This window comes from Drosophila willistoni, chromosome 3R, assembly GCF_018902025.1.
Source record: "Drosophila willistoni isolate 14030-0811.24 chromosome 3R, UCI_dwil_1.1, whole genome shotgun sequence".
Taxonomy (NCBI): domain Eukaryota; kingdom Metazoa; phylum Arthropoda; class Insecta; order Diptera; family Drosophilidae; genus Drosophila; species Drosophila willistoni.
Window position 1 is genome coordinate 6254099 of NC_061086.1, and position 12508 is coordinate 6266606.

General features: G+C 35.6%; 1 protein-coding gene across 1 annotated transcript in view; it reads right to left on the reverse strand.

Annotated features, from left to right (window-relative positions):
- The window catches only part of LOC6650866 (serine-rich adhesin for platelets), a 39986-nt gene that overhangs the window by 24054 nt on the left and 3424 nt on the right, over positions 1-12508 (reverse strand). The window lies entirely within an intron of this gene.

The window sequence follows — 12508 nt, forward strand, 5'->3', positions numbered from 1 at the left end:
GAGGGTATAACAACAGGGTGTAATATGTTTGTAATAAAAAACACAGAGGGATTAATTCAAAGATCTGAGAAATACTAATGAAATCAATAATAAATTCCTCTATTTGACATCTTAAGCGATCTCACATCAGACAAATCCCTTGGAAATATTGTGTTAATCAAATGACCCATGATCCACACCCTGTAGTAGCGCCTCAGCTGACAGCATAACTTTTTGATTATTTTTAGCTGATATTTTATGTACAAGGTATGTAAAAAAAACAAACTAAAAAATATAAATAACACACGTTTGTTTCACATTTGTTGCTCCTGTCTTGTAGTACTACATCATCTAGAAATTCCAATGCCCACACTCTTCAATGAGTTTTCGAACTGAAGGGTAACATAGTCGAGAATTTTGTATGCTGGCTGATGGGCTGGCTCCTCTCCTCATTCAGAAATACATAACTAAAAACATGATGACGAGCGGATCCGTCAAATTTGTTGGTTTTCTTTCGATATTTTGATTTCATTATGGGTGTGTGTGTGTTTTGGGTTATGTGGACCCCGGCAGAGAATGCTCATATTAATACTTATTTTGGTATTACCCTTGCCTCTCTCCCAGTGCGCGCGTCGGTTTGGGGATTCAAAAAATTGGGAGCGCACATAGCGATGCATTTTAAAAATAAACCAAAATAGAGGAATCATTGTAGCATAGAGCATTGAGCACGTGTGCATGTGGTGGGGGCTCTTCCTTCACCGTCAAACGAAGTCAAGACGGTACGGCCCGATATCAAAAATAGTGCAGGCAATCGGAATTGCGCAGGTGGCTAATGGGGGCAACGCAGCTACGACCAGCCCCCGACCGGGATGCGCCATGCACGATGACATTTTTCTGTCGTCTTGTCATAAATCTTGGAACGACTTTTGCCTACCCACGCATTGTAGTCGTCTTCGTCACCATCATCATCATCATCATCATCATCATAATGGTTGTCGTTGTCGTTGTCGTCTTCGTCTGGGTCTGGGCAGTGGCGATTTCTCGCAAAAGCAAAAATTACGTGATCATAATATCAATAGTTGACCCAGAAATTTCACCAAAGCCAATGGTGAGGCATTTCTGAGTCGTTGGTTGTAGTTTCATTTCTTAAAAAATATACGAAATTTAAAATCATTTACCAATAACTTTATAATGCAAAAGAATCAATATTCTTTTAAGCAAACTATCGATACAATCTGTTTCCTGTTTATCTGAACGGTTTAACCATTTTCATGCACCCTTTCTTAAAGAGTTAAGTTAGACACTGAAAATTAGTTACCTAGATCTATTTAAGTGGCCTAACGAACAAAGACAAAAACAAAAACAAAAAGAATAATCAACTAAGGAGGTCACAAAAATATATACTTATATTTATTTTTAGCGTAACACCTCTAATGGGGCATAATTTTGTTTTTATTGTGTTCTTGGAGTCTTGATAATTAAGTGGGAAGTAGCTGGGGGGATAATTGCTAGCCACAACAACAACAGCAACAACTAAAACGCACTCTTGTGAACCTCTACAACAAAAGGTAAATCAAGTTTAAGATGAAAACCGAAAAAGAAGGTCAAACTCAATGACTTTATTTTCTTGGGCACATACCACAAAACTTTTTTTTTCTTTTTTTTGTTTTTCCTAGATGAAACTTTAAAAAGCCAAGAAATAGTAGCAAATAGTGAAACAAAAAAAACGATAATAAAAGCTAGAAAAAATATACGAATCTCATCTAAATGTGGGTAGATATGGGTAGAGATATTACTTCGCTTTCTTCTATGAATGTACTCCCATTCACAAGTGCATATACAATTCGATCAATCTAATCATCAAGCTGTCAGGTCTGAGCCAAGTCACTTGCAACGTTTATTACCATATACAGAATATATATATCTTCTCACGTACAACGCCCCCGCCTATGACTCTTTTCTTTCCCCTTTCCAGCCAATGGAAACAACATAATTGCTCATATCGAGACTCTTGGGTTTTCGCTTTCATTCGAATGCCAGAGCACAATTGGCCCGCATTTAATGACTCGGCAGAGTGTCCATAAATTTGTTTTCTAAGCTCGCTGCTCTCCCATTCATTTGTGAAATTTCTAAATAAAATAACTAATCACATGCAAATAAGCCCAAAAGACTAGAGCAGGCAGCTTTGGTTTGGTTTACCCAAATAAATTTCGTTTATATACGATTAGTTTCAGGTTTCTCTTTCAGATACACCAGCGAAAAGCGAAATTTTTGATTTCGGTTTTCTGATTAGTAGAACGCAGTCGAACAAGTGGTTTAGCTTTAGCTTCATTTCCATGCCTCCGTCTCTGCCACTGCCGCAGCAGTCACCTTTGTTTCTTTACCTTTTCGGTGTTTTTTTTTTTATTTGGTTTTGGTTTTTAATTTATTCACCTTGTCATCGCGCTGGGCTCTCTTAACGGACGGACATATGGCTTTGGTTAGAAACCGTTTGCCCATTGCCAGTTACTGCTTTTTCTGGCTGTTTGCTTTGTTTCCCAGTACCTACTACACCCAAAAGCGAAAGTCATATGGCTATATATCAAATATGTTTAGTCAATTATTATTATACATACGATATGTCCATAAATAAGTATATTATGATGCATACTGTTACCGCTACACATACAAATACACACACAGTAACGCCTTAGGCGAAACATGGCAGTTTTTAGGCCAGAAAAAATTTGTATTTAATACAACAAATAACTCTTTTAAATTCTAATAATTGGCACATATTGACGATTTGCCAAAACTTTCCAGAGTTCTAGATTACCAACAAAAATTTCTAAGATAACATTTCTAAAAGGTTAGGTTTGATCTTGTGAATTTTTGTATTGCATTCTATATTGTTAATTATAAAAGGTTACTGGTTTAATATTTTAGTTTGTTTTCTTTATACCTCTAGTTATACCCCTGCAATAAGGATGTTTTTTGGCCAAAAGTGAAATTGGAAGGAATAGTCTCCGACCATATAAAGTATATAAAGGATGCTGTGTTTATTTAAACTCTTACAGAAAGAATTAAGTTCTGTATAATGACCATGTTCATGTGCCAAAAGGTATTTAAAAAGTTGCTAAATATATGAAACATTCAGAAGAGAAGCGTTTAGTGTCATAACCTTGTAAAGCATATATAAGTAATAACAATAAATTCTAGATCCATCCATCTGTATTTTGCAAACACTGCGAGTATAGTTTAAAAAGAAGTCAAAAATCCCATTATTTTAAAATCCCTCATGTGAGATCAAAATAAATTGTACAAGAAGTTTAAAATATGGCATATAAGACAGATTTGTAACGCTTTGCTGATATCAGCAACAATTAAACACAAGTATATTTAACTTTATCATTTCCATATTATCATATTATGACTATCAAGAATCCCATTGAATGTATGTATCTATGTATAAAGAATCAGATACTTTTCTAACTATTAAAGCTTATAACAAAGTTCAATACCTTTATGGCGTGTGTACTTTATAAAGATATTGATCGAAATGCCAAAGTAAACGATCAAGTGAAAACTTTAGCACTTTCTATCTACCAAAAGGAAAGACTTGATATGAATACGAGTAAAGAAATTAATGGTGAATGTACATTAATTCTTGTTTCTCCTTGATTTCAATGAACTTTAAGTAATGCCTCAAGTGCTAGCCAAGCGACCTACGATATAAATATTCTCTGTAAGATCTGTAGATAATTAGCATCGTGATCGTCTTGAGTACAAAATTGCTAAGAGACAGTGAGGCAGCGAAATTCCGCATTTGGATTGGGCAATCAATGGGCAACAACAATTAACTCTGTCCCATTGGCCAACTAAATTGTAGCTGAGCAGGAAACTTGGGCAATCGGCATACTTGAGATACAAATCTTGGCCAGATAGTTGGCTGTTTTGCTACTATTTTGGACAAACAAAATCATAAAGATCAATAGTGCCAAACATGCCGGAGGGGCAGGCCACCACCTTTCGGTACCTTATTGCTTAAATCGACAGAGGAAGAAGGGGATATAAACAAAATTGTCTATTAGTTCAGGCTAATGGGAGGTTGGACGTACCCAAAAATCAGGTCAGCTCTCATTATATTAGTTTTCCCCTCTCCCTCTCTCCTTTCACACACGTGTCTTTCGATTTCTTGCATTATTAAATCAATTACAGGTCTAAGCAATTGCTATGCGTAATATCCAGTGGGTCAAGTTATCAATATAAAGTCGGAACCCGAATTGTCCGTATTTATGTATGTATGTTTGTCAAGGCGGAATTTAGTTATAGTATTTTTATTTTGCCAGACTGCAAAACAATTTTTTAAAATTTGAATTTTGTGCAAAGCATTTGCTCAAGTGCATTAAGTGGCGAATTGCTTCCGGTAACTGGCCGAGTCTCCGACTCTACTCCACTCGACTCGACGCGACTCTTAATTGGTGCAGCCAACACTTGAAACTAAGGCTGTATCTGAAGCTGGAGCTGGAGCTGAAGTTGAAGCAAAGCTCGTGGCTCGTCGTCCCAAGACTGTGGCGTCTAAGCCACATTTCGTAAGCTGCTTTAGTTTTTTTTCTTTCAGTTTTTCTGCTTCATTTTTGGGCAGTCTTACATACAGCTAATGTTATAAATTAACGCAACAACAAAAACAAACAATATTGTACACAACAACAACAACAGCATCAAAACGTGAGTTTATATAAGCCAAACTTGGCAGCCTACGCTCTCATGTGCGTCAGGTCTACTGTCTATATGTCCATGTCCACCACATTCACATCCAGCTTCAGATGACTTCCAGGTCGCCACCAAAAAAGTTGGCCAACTTTTCCGCATCTGCTGTTTTTGTTTTTGTATTTTTGTTTACTTTCGACCGCCAAAAAAAAAAACAACAACAAAGTTAAACTAATGTGATTAAATAGTTCACTGCAAAATGGCTTAATTAGTAAATTCCAAAATTATGAGCAAAAAAAACTGAGACTAAAAAGACAATAGATAGTTTAACTACAAAAGTGTTACATATACAGGTAATTTTCTAAAAGATAAACCCATTTCAGAGATACGTATTGCTATTGGGTTAATATACATAGCTAAAAAGAAGTCCTGAAGATCGTGAAAGGTGTAGCATGGGAATAACACTTGGAAAGCTGTCGAAACAAATTATTGATCATTCTAATGGGATGAGTTTCAATTTTAAAAGCTGAAAGATCTATTTCTTACGATAGTTTATCAGTTATTAAATAGTTACTTGCAAATACTAAAATAATCAATGTGCAAGGTAATGCCTACTATGTAAACATGAGTAAAATAGATATTGGTTGGCCCCAGGAAGCTTTCTTCAACTTGAAATACCCAAAAAAAGGTTCTTTTGCTCTGTAGTGTTCGGTTGAACTATAATTGAAATGAAAGGCTTACGAACTAGTAACAATCGGTCAATAGGATTACGTAAGTATTTTTGCGAATCCCACACATTCGAAAAAATTGTTAAACTCAATGGAAATCTAGATCAACAGTCAAATGTCTCTATAAGCAGTCATTTTTCAATCATAAACCTTTCAATTTAATTGAATGAAACACATTGGCAGACACTCAAATTTTCAGTGCTTCGTCGTAGCAGTAAGACAGAACTTTATTCTCTTTTTTTTTTTTGGTTTTTGCTTAAAACCAGGTCTACGACTTAGATACATATGTGTGTCGCGGGATGGGTTTATGTAGGTGTTGATGTAGAGTGCTGAGGTTATTCAGCAACTGGGGGAAACAAAACAAACTTTATACTAATAACACAGAAATGTAAAATCACGCAAAGCAATCATAAATTATAAACACTGGAGCCGAACCAAGTCGAGCGGAATACAAGGTACCTTAAGACAGTGGAGCTGGTCTTAAAGACACCTCCAACCTCCATCTCCATCTTCATCTCACCTCCAACTACGAACTCCAAGCTCCACAAGTCCGTGTGTTGATGCCTGCTGATGGCTGTCAGACTTGGCTCTGTCTTTTTCTGTCTCCATGTCCGAATGTCTGTTTGGGGTTGCCGCGATGTAATTATGATGAGTGCCACTCGCTGACAAAGATACATATGCCAGATCTTGGATTTGGCTTGGGTTGTGAGTGTGAGAACCGTTAAAGTATGGCATATTCCCAACTAACTGACTGACTGACTGAATGACTGACTGACTGGCTGACTGGGTTATGGCAACTGTAAGGTACTATATCCCAATAGGTATGCCTATATCTCTATCTCTTATTTGGCCAGCCACCAAATAGTTTTAAATGATTTGACAGAAATCTAGAGACTCAACTCAGTGGTAAAAGCAACTGACAATAAGTAGCACAAAGTGCGCAGAGAGCAGAAAGCCACAGAAAGCCTGGGTTGCGGCATGTCTGCCCCCCCCTCTGTCTATCTGACAGACATTTGAACAGAAGCCACTTCTTCTTGAGAAGTGAATCAAAGTCGGAGTCAGAGTCGGAGTTGGAGTCACAGTCGCGAGTCGCTACAAAGTCGAGTGCTCGCCATAATCTTCATAATTGCTAAGCATCTTGACACTTTACTGTAACTGATTGTAACTTTCAGAACTCGAACTCCGTCAACTCCACATGCACTTCTCATCATCTTGTACCTAAGCAAAAGGTTGATGGTTGGTCTTAAAAATGTTACCAACAAGATTTTCCTAGATCTCCGTTCTTTCTATATTCCATTCTTTCTCTTTGTAAGTTTTGTGTTTTTGGAAACTGTCTGGGAGCTTCTTGTAACGGTATACTTTTGTTTCGTTATGCTTTTTGGGAATGGTTCTATCATAACCAGAAATTTGCCTTTTCATTTCAAGACAAAATGCTTTTGACTTTTGAAGAAGCAGCTTCTGGTCAAATAAAAAAAAAACAGGCTAAATTTAAGTAAGCCAGACTTTCTTCTGGTAATTATGTGAGAATTCCAAATTTAATGAAAGACTCTAATAGGGAGTTGTTTATATTTTCATACCTCTTTTTCTATGTTTTATTGACACTTTAAGAATTTTTAATGTCTCATGCATTGTCTGTGGCGTTTTTATGTCCTTTTTATTATTGTCTATTGTTTTTTCTTAACTGTTAGAAGAAAAATTATGAATGATGATAAATAAATTTTAAATTCTTTGAAGTACGAAATCAATCAATAATAAAGACATTGCAAATTGAAATGTATCTATAAAATTACTTTAAAGAACAGTTAGGAAAGAAGGACGTTAACTTTAGCTATAGGAATTCAAAAGAATTTAAGACCTAATATGCAACGTAATCTTGAACCAACATAATGAGACATAATACCTTTCAAATTTCTGTCGTGAAAAATCTTAGCCACGGGGTGAAAAACCTTGAATCTAAGATTCTATCTGTTCAATGACAAATTTTAATAACTATTGTGCGTGCATATTTAAGTATTGTATGTGTATAGCACTAGCAATTAGTTAGCTCTAGCTCTTCATTAATCATTCTCTCTCAATATACAACTAAATAAATAAATACAAATGGAAATCAATAAGCATGAAGCCAAATGTTGAACAGCTGTTGACGTTTTGGACACTCTCAGTCCCCTTTTCCATCCCGCTTCTACGGCAAACACTGCGTCTCTGGCTCCTTGTCTATTGACACCATAATATTTGGACCGTTGTGTTTATTTGGGCAGCGAGCAATCGGATGTTGACTTAGCTATCTGGCAAATTCAAGGCGATATGGGGGAATGGGAAACGTTTCCGGACCACAGCTCATCAAACTGCACGCACAGGCTGCAAAACCAAGGAAATGACATCCAGCAGTGTTCCCAGATTGAACCCTAAGAACACACATACACACACACACACTGACAGTCAGTCATTCAACTCTTGATTCTTCAATGCAAAAATAAACTCCGATTTCACATGGGACGTTCGAATAATGACAGAGAGTAAAGTTGCTGGTTCCTCTGCGCGTTACGACATAGATTTTAATAATCATTTGCAAATGTCTATTAGCCCGCCCACACCCAGCTGAAGTAAACCCCCATCCACCTTCTCCTCCTGCCCCAATCCAGCAATGGCAATTGCGCATGCGCAGCTCATTTCAAAGGAAACGAAACTAAAAACATTTTGTGGAGACGCTAAAGGCAAAGCCACAGACCATTATGGAAGTGCATGTAAATTAAGACTTTTAGCTCAAAATTATACATAAGTAAGTGCAATTTAGATTTCTTGCTAAATTTGCAAATATTTGTTTTTGGCCAAATGGCGATTGTCATGAATGTCTGTCCTCGCTCTTTACCCCGCGCCTTTTACCTACAATCGCTGAGTCTGTTTTTGGTTGCCCAGATTTTTGTATCATGTTTTGGATTATAGTCATCTAAATGGAAAGTAAAAGTTGACAGAGAGTGGAAAAGGAGTGTTTTTGAATTCGATTTGACAGCAAACTTGAACTTTAAATGGACCGGCAATAGATCATTATGAAAATTTTTTGCTTTGATTGAAGACTTTAAGCCTAAACTAAAACTAAAGCCAGCCTTTAGAGAGGTAAGTCACACAATATCCATAGACTAATATGCCGTTTAAAGCATTGGAAATATTTTGAAAGAACTTTCAGATCAGTTCTTGAACTTCTACCTCTCTTTCTCTCTGTCCATTATTAATATGATGTTAATTAACTTTCAGTGTGCTTGGCACAGTGTTAATTCTTCTACTGACCCCAGAAGTAAGCCTCAATTCATGTTCATTCATTGTACAACCTCTGACCGATCAGCACTTTGGTCATGTGCGGAGTACGGAAATGGTTTGTAATTCTTGACAACGGCAAACTGTTATGCAATTAAATTAAAGTTGCAACAAACAGAGGGGCACACAACAGCAGGGTGACCGCATTGCATTTTCTTGTGTTGCACGGACTGTTTGTCTGCCTGACTGTTGCAAATTGTTTGCCAGGCAATTGCTTTCGCTTTGATTGAATTTATTTTATAATGCCCCACTACAAAAGCTACGACGATATACATACATCTTTGTCCATGTATAGATATACATATGTATGTACAATAACTGCATAGAGTGTAAGTAAGTATTGCGAGATGCAATTTACAATTTGCATTTTGCAGTAGGAAACGGACTTCGACATGCATACATATATATTGCTGACTTTGTACATATGATAAATTGTATTATTGCCATATTAATATATGTATTTACGATCCAGCGTATGGGAAAGCCGAGCTTCAGTACAAGTCTTAAGTCTTTGGAAGTGATTTAAATTCATTCATTCATATTTTAAAATGCGCATTAGCCGTTTCCTTCCATTTCTACACAGAGCGACAAAAGAGTGAGTGAGAGCGAGAGAGAGAGCGAGAAAAAGAAAATGCCAAAATGCAATAAATAAATAGAAAACTGCAAAATCTATGAGAGACCCCGTGTGGTTGCATTTGTTGTTGGTTTTGCTGTTGCTTGGCATAGACTCTCTTTCGTCTTCAACATTTGCTTTGCAAATTGGATTATGCCTTATTGTTTGTGCCACATCCTCTCAGTGTTGGCTTGGCGGCATTGACGTTGTTGTTGTTGTAATTATAGCCATTGCCCAGATCTACACCCAAGACTAGTGACTCTCTCTCTCTTTCTCTCTGTGTATGCCATGGACCCCCCCTTAATTATTTGCACGAATTCGTATGTTAATCACCCATTGGCAGGCCTAACTTGTAACGAGCCATCGCTTTGAATCGACATCTATATGTAAGAGTTAAAAAAATGAATTTAGATGTATGTATGTATGTAACTGTGTCTGTATGCAAGTAGTAAAAGTGCAATGAAATCTCCTACAAAAGGCACTTCAATTAAAGAGGACGGAGTTTCCATAGATAAACAAAAATGTTTGCCAAATTACAGCATTGTTATCATCGGTACAGACACACACACTCACACACACACAATTTATGATTGAATCCAAAGCATTTCCATTTCAATGGAAGTGAAAAGCCCAACAACAACAACAACAGAAACAACACTAACAATCGCCGCTAAAGTTAACTCTATGATTTAGTCTAAGCAAAACGAAGTGAGTAAAGAAAAAGTCACTGTGTTTGAATGCCAATGACCGTATGGAATTGCACTTTAATTTGAAGAAGTGCATTGAAAGAGTTTTCCCATCAAATAGATTTCATTAAATCAAGTCATTTAACAATCTTTTATTAGTGGGTAGATTAGGTACCTAACATCATTGATTTTAAAAATGAATAACCAAAATGTACTTACACAAAATATACGTTTGTCATAAAATTTATTAAGAGCCTCATAAAAGAGATAACTGAAAAACTACCATAGGCACCTGTATATACATAAGTATGTACATATAATTAAGTGTATATAAACAAGATTATAGTAATATTAGAAAAAACTTAAAAAGAAACCATTAAGAGAAATGTAGATAAAGAGACTTTAAGACGTGTCATGAAGTCATTAAATTTATGATAATTATTCATAAATTTTGATAGTATTTTATTACATTTTCTACAAACTCTAATGCGTCGTCGGTTTATTTTCATTAGAATTATGTATGACGAAGAAAAAAACGATAGAAATTGAAATGAAATTATAGACTAATTAATTTTTATAAATAAATAAAAAACATTAAATTGGTCTGTAATTTTAAAAGAGTTGTAGTCCTTTAAACATAACTATGCTAACTTTTATTTTTAAACATTTTTTAAGGAAAACTATTTTAAATATGTGTTGGGCGTTTTATTTATAAAACCTATACTTGAAACTGCGAACTTCTTAAAAAACCAGTATCCGGAGGACCCAACATGGTTTCCATATATCCATGAATTAAAACGAAAGGATTGTTAAACTATGTACATATGTATGTATGCACTATGTATAATGAAATCGTCGTAGTCTGATTGTTAGCCAATTTGAAGAATATAGCTTTTGAAAAGTAACTATTAAAGTTTTGTCTAAAAACTAATTATTATTATGTCTAGGACAATGTCGTGTAGTTTAAATACAAATTTTAGTTTATACTAAGATAACCTGCTAATTAGTTAATGCTAAGTTGAATCGTTCTTTAGTAGATTGTATATTGCAATAGCACTTGCATGCTCTGATCCTGCCAAATTCTTGACAAGTTTTGAATCAGGCAAACATTTACTCATATGACATTCAAAAAAGTCTCCTGCATCAGTTTGCAATCCTCTAGGCTTAATCACAGTCTGCAAACAAATCAGCGAAAACTTGTTAAGGTATCAGACACATTATATGTATATACATACATATGTTCATCAGTTGGTATATATGTATATACATATGTACATTCCAGACACATATGCTCGTTAGTCTGGGCAAACAATTTGGGCTTAAATAGTTAATGACTTTATCAGTAGTTTCCTTTTTCTTTTTTTTCGGTTTGGATAGGAGAAAAATGCATTAAGTAAATGAATACAAAAAAGGAGCGCATGCAGAGTTTTAGTTTCCTATGGTGTTTCTTTTTGTTGTTTGGGAATCACAAATTTAATTTCATGTGAGAGAGCTTGATGAAGCGAGATGGTTAATGGGTTTTTTTTTTGGTTTAGTGGGGGGCGGTGGTCAGAAATTCCAAGTTCAGTCATGGAATTACATTTAGTGTGGGATACACCGAAAACTCTCTTCTTTCAGCTGATTCATTCATTTTGTAAGTTCTGAACAAGAGTTCTGAGTGTGTGTGTGTGTATCTGTGTGCGTCTGTCTGTTTTTTTTTCACAGCTTTCTCCCCTAACATGCCAATTTTTATGGGTATGTTAAAATATATGGAAAAAAATTGCTAACAAGAATGAATATCTGAACTGAGAGATCGCATATACATATGACTAATCAATTGTTTTGCCTCTCTTTCTCACTCTCTATTACCTTTGCTCTCTTTCTAACCCTTGCTTAAGTAGTTGTTGTTGTTTTTTATTTTATTTACATTACTTGTGCATGTATGTGTGTGTGTGTATTTTAATTTACATACTTGCATACCAACAAAGTATCTTGGAGCGATTCCACTCAAATGAGCCCCCAAACAACGTGAGTCACGATAATACAATCAGCGCTCAGTAAACACGTATGCCTATATATATATAGGTATATATATGTATATATATGTATGTACAAATCGGTATGAAACTATATATATATATATATGTAATTATATGAACATAAGTAAGTATTTTTATATGTGTGTGTAAACCTCAACCTCATACACAACTTACTCTTTGGCTATACTTGTATTTATACATATAAGCGCTTTGAATAAAACGAGTTTTTTTTTTTTGTTTTGGTGCTGAAATATTTACGAAAATAAAAACATAAGTAAATATTGCAAGACATTGTGTATTGTAGTTGTTGTTTTGGTTGCTTCTGTTGCTGTTGCAACTGCAATTCAGCGCAATGCTCACACATGCAACATGCCACCGCGTCAGAAATGGTGTCAGCCATAATTTTAAAATAAACGCGAACAAAAAATAGGAAAAAATAGAAGAAATGAAAAAATATATAAACCGCATCTAACTCTGCGAAGA